An 11,165-nucleotide genomic window follows, 5' to 3' on the forward strand; every position below is an offset into this window, starting at 1 on the left:
ACCCTAAGTGCGCAAGGTGAATGCAAAGGTTGTTCGTCGAATAGCTCCGGCCACAGACATGGTAGCGATTAGTGGTGCATGGAAGAAATCTAGCCACAAGTGCCATCTACCCATGGCCAGAAGAAAGTGTGGCGCTATCTTGGATACCGGCGGAGCTATGGGGCAAATACGGGCCAAAAATGGGTAAAATTTGACGGTCCAAAGCCAAGGGTAAATTTTTTTATTCCTCTAATAACTTCTAGCACAGACATTGAATCGGTTGGTGATGTATGGATGAAATGTAGCAAACAGTTGGAACTACCCATAAAATCTTAAAGATTGACGATCCAATGTATAGAACCGGAGTAATGTGCGATACTTGGTGAAAAATCGAGTGAAAAATTAGCTATAAACTGTTTTTGGCCCATAACTCGAATACTAGACATCGGAAGGGGGGGTCGTAGAACGATTTTTTGTTGCCCTATCGATTCCCTATCGAACGAGCAAAAGTTGTTTTTTTGACCAAAAAGGACCCCTACTCTAGTAAAATTGGCCTGATTTTACTAGTCCCCGGTACCCGTACAGGCAAAATGAGCAAAATGCTCAAGTATGAATGGTTTTTGGCCCATAACTCGAATACTAGACGTCGGAGGGGGGTGTCGTGGAACAATTTTTGGTAGCCCTTGAAATTATCTATCGAATGACATATACTTGATTTTTGGCCAAAAAGTTCCCTAGACTAGTAAAAATCGCATCATTTTACTAGAGTCGGGTACCCTGGACGAAAAACCGCTATAGTTGCGGTTTTTGGCTAATAACTCTAATACTAGACGTCGGAGGGGGGTGTCGTGGAACAATTTTTGGTAGCCCTTGAAATTATCTATCGAATGACATATACTTGATTTTTGGCCAAAAAGTTCCCTAGACTAGTAAAAATCGCATCATTTTACTAGAGTCGGGTACCCTGGACGAAAAACCGCTTAAGTTGCGGTTTTTGGCTAATAACTCGAATACTAGACGTCGCAGGGGGGTGTCGTGGAACAATTTTTGGTAGCCCTTGAAATTATCTATCGAATGACATATACTTGATTTTTTGACCAAAAAGTTCCTAGACTAGTAAAAATCGCATCATTTTACTAGAGTCGGGTACCCTGTACGAAAAACCGCTATAGTTGCGGTTTTTGGCCAATAACTCGAATACTAGACGTCGGAGGGGGGTGCCGTAGAACAATTTTTTGTAGCCCTTGAAATTACCTTTCGAATGATATATAGTGGTTTTTTGGTCAAACAGTGACCCCGAGACTAGTAACCCTCCATACACAAAACCGCCTAAAAAGTTTTGGTTTTGCAAAATTTTGAAAAGTGCGTCAAAAAAATTTTTTCAAAAAGTACCAAATCGTGATCAGAACTCACTATAGACCATAAAAAGTGAAATCCGATGGTCATTTGCAACACTTGGTCAATCGAGAAAAATTTCACTTTTTTACTAGAGTCGGGTACCCTGAACGAAAAATCGCTCAAGTGATGGTTTTTGGCCAATAACTCGAATACTAGACGTCGGAGGGGGGTGCCGTAGAACAATTTTTTGTAGCCCTTGAAATTACCTTTCGAATGATATATAGTGGTTTTTTGGTCAAACAGTGACCCCGAGACTAGTAACCCTCCATACACAAAACCGCCTACAAAAACTTTGTTTTGAAAAATTTTGAAAAGTTCAAAAAAATTTTTTTTTCAAAAACTACTAAAACGTGATAAGAACTTACTATAGACCATGAAAAGTGATATCCGATGATAATTTGCAAAAGTTGGTAACTAGTAAAAAATTTCACTTTTTTACTAGAGTCGGTGCAACGAGAAAAAAAAAGTCCGTGATGGAGAAAAATGGCACGTTTTCCACGCCTGTACGCTTTCGTTTTCTATATAGGGGGTAGGTGAGCCAGAAGCATGAATTTGACTGAGTACGTATCTTTATGAATTGGGCCCTTCTAAATCGATTGAGACTACCCCCAGGACGATCGGACGACTGCTTCTGGCTCAAAATGTGGTTTTTAGATTTTGATCGTCAATTATGAGAGAAAAAATCGATTAGAAGTAAAGATACGAAATGCTTGGTCTAAGTTGGGAAACGACTTCGGATATTTGTTGGACGTTGTCGTAGAAGGTCCGAGGACCAAGGAAAAGTGATTTCCAAGTGGATTTATGCACTATTAGTCGATGGTAAGATGTGAAATTAGTAGAACTTACCATACAGTTTGCGAAGTTGAAGCAATCGGTTGGTGAATATGGTACTGTCTGTCCAATTTGGTGGTTCGGAATGAGTGAAACGATGTTGATGATGGATAGACGTTCCGATTGCCCCCGATCGGGGAACATATAGTGGTCTTTAAGGTCCAAGTACCTATGTTTTGGTAAGCAGAACTGAGAGTTAAAGGATGAAAGTCGGCCATTCCTAATATCATCCTATCGGTGGTTCGCGAGTTGTTTGAGGACCGGAGCAGCTCGCGATGAAACGGTCCTAGGGTATTGGTTATCCATCCAAGGAAGAGTAAATGCGATCCTAGATGTGTGTCGTTGGCCGTTCTACCGGCATCGCCTATCGATGAGATATCGACGGGCATGCCTTACTCGAAAGTTGAATTCTAGGATCGATGGTCAAACAGACCTATGAGCGATAAACCAAACTGAACACGTATTGATGTCGGCTTTTCCTATCATTTGATGCCGCAGGTTGTTTAGGGACCGGAGCAGCTTGCGGCCGAGACGGTCCCCGGGGGTTTCTTTCTCCAAGGAGTGGAAACTATTAAGCAAGAGTTGTAGCAAGATACGATCCTCTGATGTGTCGTTGGCCGTTCATGCGGTATCGCCTGTCGATGATATATCGATGGGCATGCCTTACTCTACCGACCTTCTAATTGAGAGTATTAATCAGGGATCGATGGTCAAACAGACCTATGAGCGATAAACCAAACTGAACACGTATTGATGTCGGCTTTTCCTATCATTTGATGCCGCAGGTTGTTTAGGGACCGGAGCAGCTTGCGGCCGAGACGGTCCCCAGGGGTTTCTTTCTCCAAGGAGAAGAAACGATTAAGCAAAAGTTGTAGCAAGATACGATCCTCTGATGTGTCGTTGGCCGTTCAAGCGGTATCGCCTGTCGATGAGATATCGATGGGCATGCCTTACTCTCCCGACTGGATTACTGAGAGTTTAATCAGGGATCGATGGTCAAACAGACCAATGAGCGATAAACCAAACTGAACACGTATTGATGTCGGCATTTCCTATCATTTGTCGCAGGTTGTTTAGGGACCGGAGCAGCTTGCGACCGAGACGGTCCCCGGGGGTTTCTTTCTCTAAGGAGTGGAAACGATTAAGCAAAAGTCGTAGCAATAATCGATCACCTGATGTGTCGTTGGCCGTTCTTGCGGTATCGCCTGTCGATGAGATATCGATGGGCATGCCTTACTCTCCTGACTGTTTAATTGAGAGTTATAATCAGGGATCGATGGTCAAAAGGACCTATGAGCGATAAACCAAACTGAACACGTATTGATGTCGGCATTTCCTATCATTTGTCGCAGGTTGTTTAGGGACCGGAGCAGCTTGCGACCGAGACGGTCCCTTCCCGAAAGATGGTGAACCGAGTCGTCTGGCGTAAAAACCGGACGACTCGAAAGGGCTTGACCCTTTCAAGTGAGCGATAATCACATTCTACGCTCAGTTCGACAGCTACAAGGCAATCACTCGCTATGTTCAGAGCTAATACATGCAACATGCCGGCATTGTTTCCACCGACGCATGGATTCAAGACTGGTGCACTTATTAGTTAAACCGTTCGCCTCCGGGTGTTTCGAGTTCAAGTCTGGATGAGGATTGATCTTGCTGGTAATAGCTTGAGCCCCTGAATAAGGGGTCGAAGCGTACATCTTGAGACCATGTACAACATATTACCAAATCGGCACCATGGGTTCGGGTGCAAGTGATGTAACCGTGAAAGATGTTGAGCAGCCCAACATCGGTTTACACACGCATAATAGGAAGGCAGCGCTGTCGACTGGTCAGTCGTGTAAGAAGTGTGCATTATCGATCACAAATATATTGGTGATCTGTAGGTTGCGCATACATCATGCACCCGGTGTAAAGTGCCGTGGTCCCTCCCGGGGGGCTGCATCAAACCGTTCGCCACGCGAACTACCCAATGGAACGAACTCTATGCATTTAATAAGAAGAAGAGATGATAATGAAACACGGTCGATTTAAGAGTTGAAAACGTTGAAATACCTATAAGCAAGTCTTAAGTTGGTGGTGACCGTTACGCCCCAACAAATTGGTGCCTTACCCTACACCAAAGAGCCATTCAACATGGTTCAAGTGAGCGATAATCACGCTCTACGCTCAGTATGACAGCTGCAAGGCAATCACTCGCTAAGTTCAGAGCTAATACATGCAACACGCCGGCATTGTTTCCACCGACGCATGGATTCAAGACTGGTGCACTTATTAGTTAAACCGTTCGCCTCCGGGTGTTTCGAGTTCAAGTCTGGATGAGGATTGTTCTTGCTGGTAATAGCTTGAGCCCCTGAATAAGGGGCCGAAGCGTACATCTTGAGTAAATGTACAACATATTACCAAATCGGCACCGTGGGTTCTGGTGCAAGTGATGTAACCGTGAAAGATGTTGAGCAGCCCAACATCGGTTTACACACGCATAATAGGAAGGCAGCGCTGTCGACTGGTCAGTCGTGTAAGAAGTGTGCATTATCGATCTCCAATATATGAGCTCAGTATGACAGCCCAATTGGTAATCCTCGGGACCTCCAGAAAGGAAGCTGGATGAGGATTACCAAATCGAAAGTTGATAAGTGTAGTGGTACCACTTAGTCAACTTGTATCCCGAAAGATGGTGAACCGAGTCGTCTGGCGTAAAAACCGGACGACTCGAAAGGGCTTGACCCTTTCAAGTGAGCGATAATCACGCTCTACGCTCAGTTCGACAGCTGCAAGGCAATCACTCGCTAAGTTCAGAGCTAATACATGCAACATGCCGGCATTGTTTCCACCGACGCATGGATTCAAGACTGGTGCACTTATTAGTTAAACCGTTCGCCTCCGGGTGTTTCGAGTTCAAGTCTGGATGAGGATTGATCTTGCTGGTAATAGCTTGAGCCCCTGAATAAGGGGTCGAAGCGTACATCTTGAGACCATGTACAACATATTACCAAATCGGCACCATGGGTTCGGGTGCAAGTGATGTAACCGTGAAAGATGTTGAGCAGCCCAACATCGGTTTACACACGCATAATAGGAAGGCAGCGCTGTCGACTGGTCAGTCGTGTAAGAAGTGTGCATTATCGATCACAAATATATTGGTGATCTGTAGGTTGCGCATACACCATGCCCGGTGTAAAGTGCCGTGGTCCCCCCCGGGGGGCTGCATCAAACCGTTCGCCACGCGAACTACCCAATGGAACGAACTCGATGCATTTAATAAGAAGAAGAGATGATAATGAAACACGGTCGATTTAAGAGTTGAAAACGTTGAAATGCCTATAAGCAAGTCTTAAGTTGGTGGTGACCGTTACGCCCCAACAAATTGGTGCCTTACCCTACACCAAAGAGCCATTCAACATGGTTCAAGTGAGCGATAATCACGCTCTACGCTCAGTATGACAGCTGCAAGGCAATCACTCGCTAAGTTCAGAGCTAATACATGCAACACGCCGGCATTGTTTCCACCGACGCATGGATTCAAGACTGGTGCACTTATTAGTTAAACCGTTCGCCTCCGGGTGTTTCGAGTTCAAGTCTGGATGAGGATTGTTCTTGCTGGTAATAGCTTGAGCCCCTGAATAAGGGGCCGAAGCGTACATCTTGAGAGTAAATGTACAACATATTACCAAATCGGCACCGTGGGTTCTGGTGCAAGTGATGTAACCATGAAAGATGTTGAGCAGCCCAACATCGGTTTACACACGCATAAGGGGTTTATTGTTATCTGTAGGTTGCGCATACACCATACCCGGTGTAAAGTGCCGTGGTCCCCCAGGGGGCTGCATCAAAACGTTCGCCATGCGAACTACCCAATGGAACGAACTCGATGTATTGAAAGAGATGAACAATTAATAGCGAGAATAGGGGCCCGGAAGCAATTCCGCGGCCCTACGGTCGATTCAAGAGTTGAAACGTTGTACAATCGTGGATAGCACCTAGTGCTAATATGGTGAGAGATAATGTGTGAGGAAATTTAGTTTCCTAAAGTTTAGTTAGTGGTTTCCGTTGTGCCCTAACAAACTTAAAGTTGGTGGTGACCGTTACACCCCAACAAATTGGTGCCTTACCCAACACCAAAGAGCCATTCCATATGGTTCTAGAGAGAGAGAGTTGTGTGGAAATTTATTTCCCACTAAGCGAGTGTGTGTCTGTAGTGGAACGAATTCTGGTTGATCCTACCAGTAATATACGCTTGTCTCAAAGGTTAAGCCATGCATGTCTAAGTACAAACATAAATGAATGTGAAACCGCATAAGGCTCAGTATAACAGCTATAATTCACAAGATCATCCTACCACTAGTTACTTGGATAACTGTGGAAAATCCAGAGCTAATACATGCAACATGCCGGGACTGTTGCCCTCGCGGGTAGCTGAACTGGTGCACTTATTAGTTAAACCAATCGCCTCCGGGCGGCTTGAGTTGAAGTCTGGATAAGGACGCAGATCGTATGGTCGCTTGTCGACTGACGACAGATCTTTCAAATGTCTGCCCTATCAACTATTGATGGTAGTGTAGAGGACTACCATGGTTGCGACGGGTAACGGGGAATCAGGGTTCGATTCCGGAGAGGGAGCCTGAGAAATGGCTACCACATCCAAGGAAGGCAGCAGGCGCGTAAATTACCCAATCCCAGTACGGGGAGGTAGTGACGAGAAATAACAATATGGACCTCTCTAACGATGGTCCATAATTGGAATGAGTTGAGTATAAATCCTTCAACAAGGATCAAGTGGAGGGCAAGTCTGGTGCCAGCAGCCGCGGTAATTCCAGCTCCACTAGCGTATATTAAAGTTGTTGCGGTTAAAACGTTCGAAGTTGATTGCCCGTCCAGACACGTGACCGCCACGGGCGCCCGGTTACACGCCGGGGCCGTTCGTGCGCGCGCTCACGGCTGCGACTCACAATGGTGTACTTGGGCGTTACTCTGTGAACGAGTACCGTGCTACCGGTTAACTCCGGCACGGGCTCCTCATGGTGCTCAAGATACTCACATTTACCTTGAACAAATTAGAGTGCTCAAAGCAGGCTAAGACAAAGCGTCCGGCCCCCCCGTGGGGTTGGCGTTGGCCGAGAATAATCTTGCATGGAATAATGGAATATGACCTCGGTTTATACGATTTCGTTGGTTTGTCAGAAACCTAGAGGTAATGATTAACAGAAGTAGTTGGGGGCATTGGTATTACGGCGCGAGAGGTGAAATTCGTAGACCGTCGTAGGACCAACTGAAGCGAAAGCGTTTGCCATGGATGCTTTCTTTAATCAAGAACGAAAGTTAGAGGATCGAAGGCGATTAGATACCGCCCTAGTTCTAACCGTAAACGATGCCAATTAGCAATTGGGAGACGCTACCCCTATTCGGTGCTCTCAGTCGCTTCCGGGAAACCAAAATCGGGTTCCGGGGGAAGTATGGTTGCAAAGTTGAAACTTAAAGGAATTGACGGAAGGGCACCACAAGAAGTGGAGCTTGCGGCTTAATTTGACTCAACACGGGAAAATTTACCAGGTCCAAACTTATCGAGGTAAGACAGATTGATAGCTCTTTCTCAAATTTAAGGGTAGTGGTGCATGGCCGTTCTTAGTTCGTGGAATGATTTGTCTGGTTAATTCCGATAACGAACGTGACTCAAACATGCTAACTAGAACGCTGTCAGCAGTGCGCCTCCGGGCGCACCTGACGTTACAGCCGGGCGGCGCCTTCACGGGCGGTCGTCGGCTACGTTTGCCCTGCTTAGCGGGACAACTTGTGTTTAGCAAGCTGAGAATGAGCGATAACAGGTCCGTGATGCCCTTAGATGTTCTGGGCTGCACGCGTGCTACAATGTGGGTCGCAGCGTGTTCTCGCCAATAGGCGCCCCCATTCCGAGAGGAACGGGAAATCACTAAAATGCCCATCTAGTCGGGATTGGGGACTGCAACGGTCCCCATGAACCTGGAATTTCTAGTAAGCACTAGTCATTAGCTAGTGCTGATTACGTCCCTGCCCTTTGTACACACCGCCCGTCGCTACTACCGATGGATTATTTAGTGAGGTTTCTGGAGGCTTACCTTCCGCGGTTCCTTCGTGAGCTGCAGCTGGCATGGCTGAAGTTGACCGAACTTGATGATTTAGAGGAAGTAAAAGTCGTAACAAGGTTTCCGTAGGTGAACCTGCGGAAGGATCATTACTGATGATCGTCCGCGAGTGACCAACCATGGGCTGCCTTCGGTGTAGCTCGGTCGCTCGCTTGCTATGTGTCAGAATTTGTTGAAAGCCAACTCGTTCGTTGTACACTTTGATGGGTGACCATCACTGTGTCCCCGTGCCGAGCTAGATCTCCCCTAGCCGTAAGGCACTTGAACGCCCCTTCGACGACGAGTTGCATGTGTGTGGTATGTGTCAGAATCTGGTGAAGCTTTCTGCATGTGATGTGCCTTGTGTGGATCCGTGGCCATTGCATTGTGTCTGGTGTGTAGGTACCCAGACACTTAGAACGCTTGCGCGGAAAGCAAACTCGATCGTTGTACACTTTGATGGGCAACCATCACTGTGTCTCCGTGCCGTGCTAGATCTCCCCTAGCCGTAAGGCACTTTGAACGCCCCTTCGACGACGAGTTACAAGAGTGTGGTATGTGTCATAATCTGGTGAAGCTTTCTGCATGTGATGTGCCTTGTGTGGATCCGTGGCCATTGCATTGTGTCTGGTGTGTAGGTACCCAGACACTTAAGCAAACTCGATCGTTGTACACTGTGATGGGCGAGCATCACTGTGTATCCGTGCCGTGTAAGAGCTCCCCTGGCCATCAGGCACTTGAAAGGTCCTTCGACGACGAGTTACAATAGTGGTGTGTTAGATACGTCAGGTGATGGTATCTACTGTTGTGCAATACGTATCCGGCCACGGCACGGAACGAACGGGAACTGTGGTGCAGACATACAAAGAGTTAAGCCTATTAGTCATTAACTCTAAGGACGGGGCCATGGGGCGGTACGCAAAGGATACGGATGAGCGAGTATGCAGGCCCAATACTCAATAGCTCGATCCGATCCAAGCACATGAGTTGACTGCGGCGCCAGGTTAACCAATGTGCTAGATTCTATTTGGCCAGTAGAATCTTGTGTCTTATGCGATTTGATACCAAGACACCAGAACGAAAGTTAGTTGAAGAGTTATTAAACTCTTATGAAGTATGGTTGTGCAATCACAACTTATGACTTTAACCTATAAAGTGGATATGGACTTGCAATTATAACATGGAATCTCTACACACCCCATGAGCTCGATCCAATCCACGCACACGAGTTGCCTGAGTAGCGACAGGTATACCGATGTGCAATACGTATCCGGCCACGGCACGGAACGAACGGGAACTGTGGTGCAGACATACAAAGAGTTAAGCCTACTAGTCATTAACTCTAAGGACGGGGCCATGGGGCGGTACGCAAAGGATACGGATGAGCGAGTATGCAGGCCCAATACTCAATAGCTCGATCCGATCCAAGCACATGAGTTGACTGCGGCGCCAGGTTAACCAATGTGCTAGATTCTATTTGGCCAGTAGAATCTTGTGTCTTACGCGATTTGATACCAAGACACCAGAACGAAAGTTAGTTGAAGAGTGATTAAACTCTTATGAAGAATGGTTGTGCAATCACAACTTATGACTTTAACCTATAAAGTGGATATGGACTATCAATTATAACATGGGGCACACACCATGTTCTCGATCCAATCCACGCACACGAGTTGCCTGAGTAGCGACAGGTATACCGATGTGCAATACGTATCCGGCCATAGGCACGGAACGAACAGGAACTGTGGTGCAGACATACAAGGGCCATGGGGCGGTACGCAAAGGATACGGATGAGCGAGTATGCAGGCCCAATACTCAATAGCTCGATCCGATCCAAGCACATGAGTTGACTGCGGCGTCAGGTTAACCGATGTGCAATACGTATCCGGCCATAGGCACGGAACGAACAGGAGCTGTGGTGCAGACATACAAGGGCCATGGGGCGGTACGCAAAGGATACGGATGAGCGAGTATGCAGGCCCAATACTCAATAGCTCGATCCGATCCAAGCACATGAGTTGACTGCGGCGCCAGGTTAACCGATGTGCTAAGAGAGTTGTTCCTGGGCCTTCAAAGTGACTTCAAAACTATCTTAGCGAATGGTGGCCATGGGCGTAGACATGAGCCACAAGTCACAAGGCCTGGGACTATTGGGTAATAAAGACAACTTAGTCAGAAAGTTAGTCTTTGGACGTACCACCGGGATTGTGTTACATTGGGAACCTTACTATAAAACCCTAGGCAGGGGATCACTCGGCTCATGGATCGATGAAGACCGCAGCTAAATGCGCGTCACAATGTGAACTGCAGGACACATGAACACCGATAAGTTGAACGCATATTGCGCGTCGGACGATTAAACCCGGCCGATGCACACATTCTTGAGTGCCTATCAATTCCTTGATATACAACAAACCAAACTTCAGGGTGGAGCGTGCCACAATAGAACACTATGGCGAGCAGCCCGTCTAGTGTCGTGGGGGAAACACGCTTCCACACTGTGCATAATGGCGTGCTCGGGACCTTTGTTGGGACCGCAGGGCGCTGAAAGTAAAGGGGTGAACCGCATAAATCGCACGCACGTAAACGCGCACACACACAAATAGAGTGAGACGTATCGTAGGATACCGCTAAGAGTACGTTGTGAAACATGGGGAAATTCAATCGAAAACCTCTTTGATGTCCAAGATTTCGTTGACCGTATCCGTCGTAATACTGGATCAACGTGCTTGGGGGAAAACGTCAAAGGGTTTTATAATAGTGGTGCATGATTAACCCATCGATGCCCGAGGGGAACATGTTGTCCAATACAATAGTGGTGCAGTTGGCTCGACATGCTCGGGGGGAGACATCGTGGGTCC

General features: G+C 46.9%; 1 non-coding gene across 1 annotated transcript; it reads left to right on the forward strand.

The window, feature by feature from the left end:
* Positions 1-10,537: 10,537 nt before the first annotated feature.
* Positions 10,538-10,695, forward strand: LOC125772761 (5.8S ribosomal RNA). Its single transcript, XR_007419615.1, has one exon. It is a non-coding gene; the product is annotated as a 5.8S ribosomal RNA (ribosomal RNA).
* The last annotated feature ends 470 nt before the right edge of the window (positions 10,696-11,165 follow it).

The sequence above is a fragment of the Anopheles funestus genome (assembly GCF_943734845.2).
Source record: "Anopheles funestus chromosome X unlocalized genomic scaffold, idAnoFuneDA-416_04 X_unloc_107, whole genome shotgun sequence".
Classification (NCBI taxonomy): domain Eukaryota; kingdom Metazoa; phylum Arthropoda; class Insecta; order Diptera; family Culicidae; genus Anopheles; species Anopheles funestus.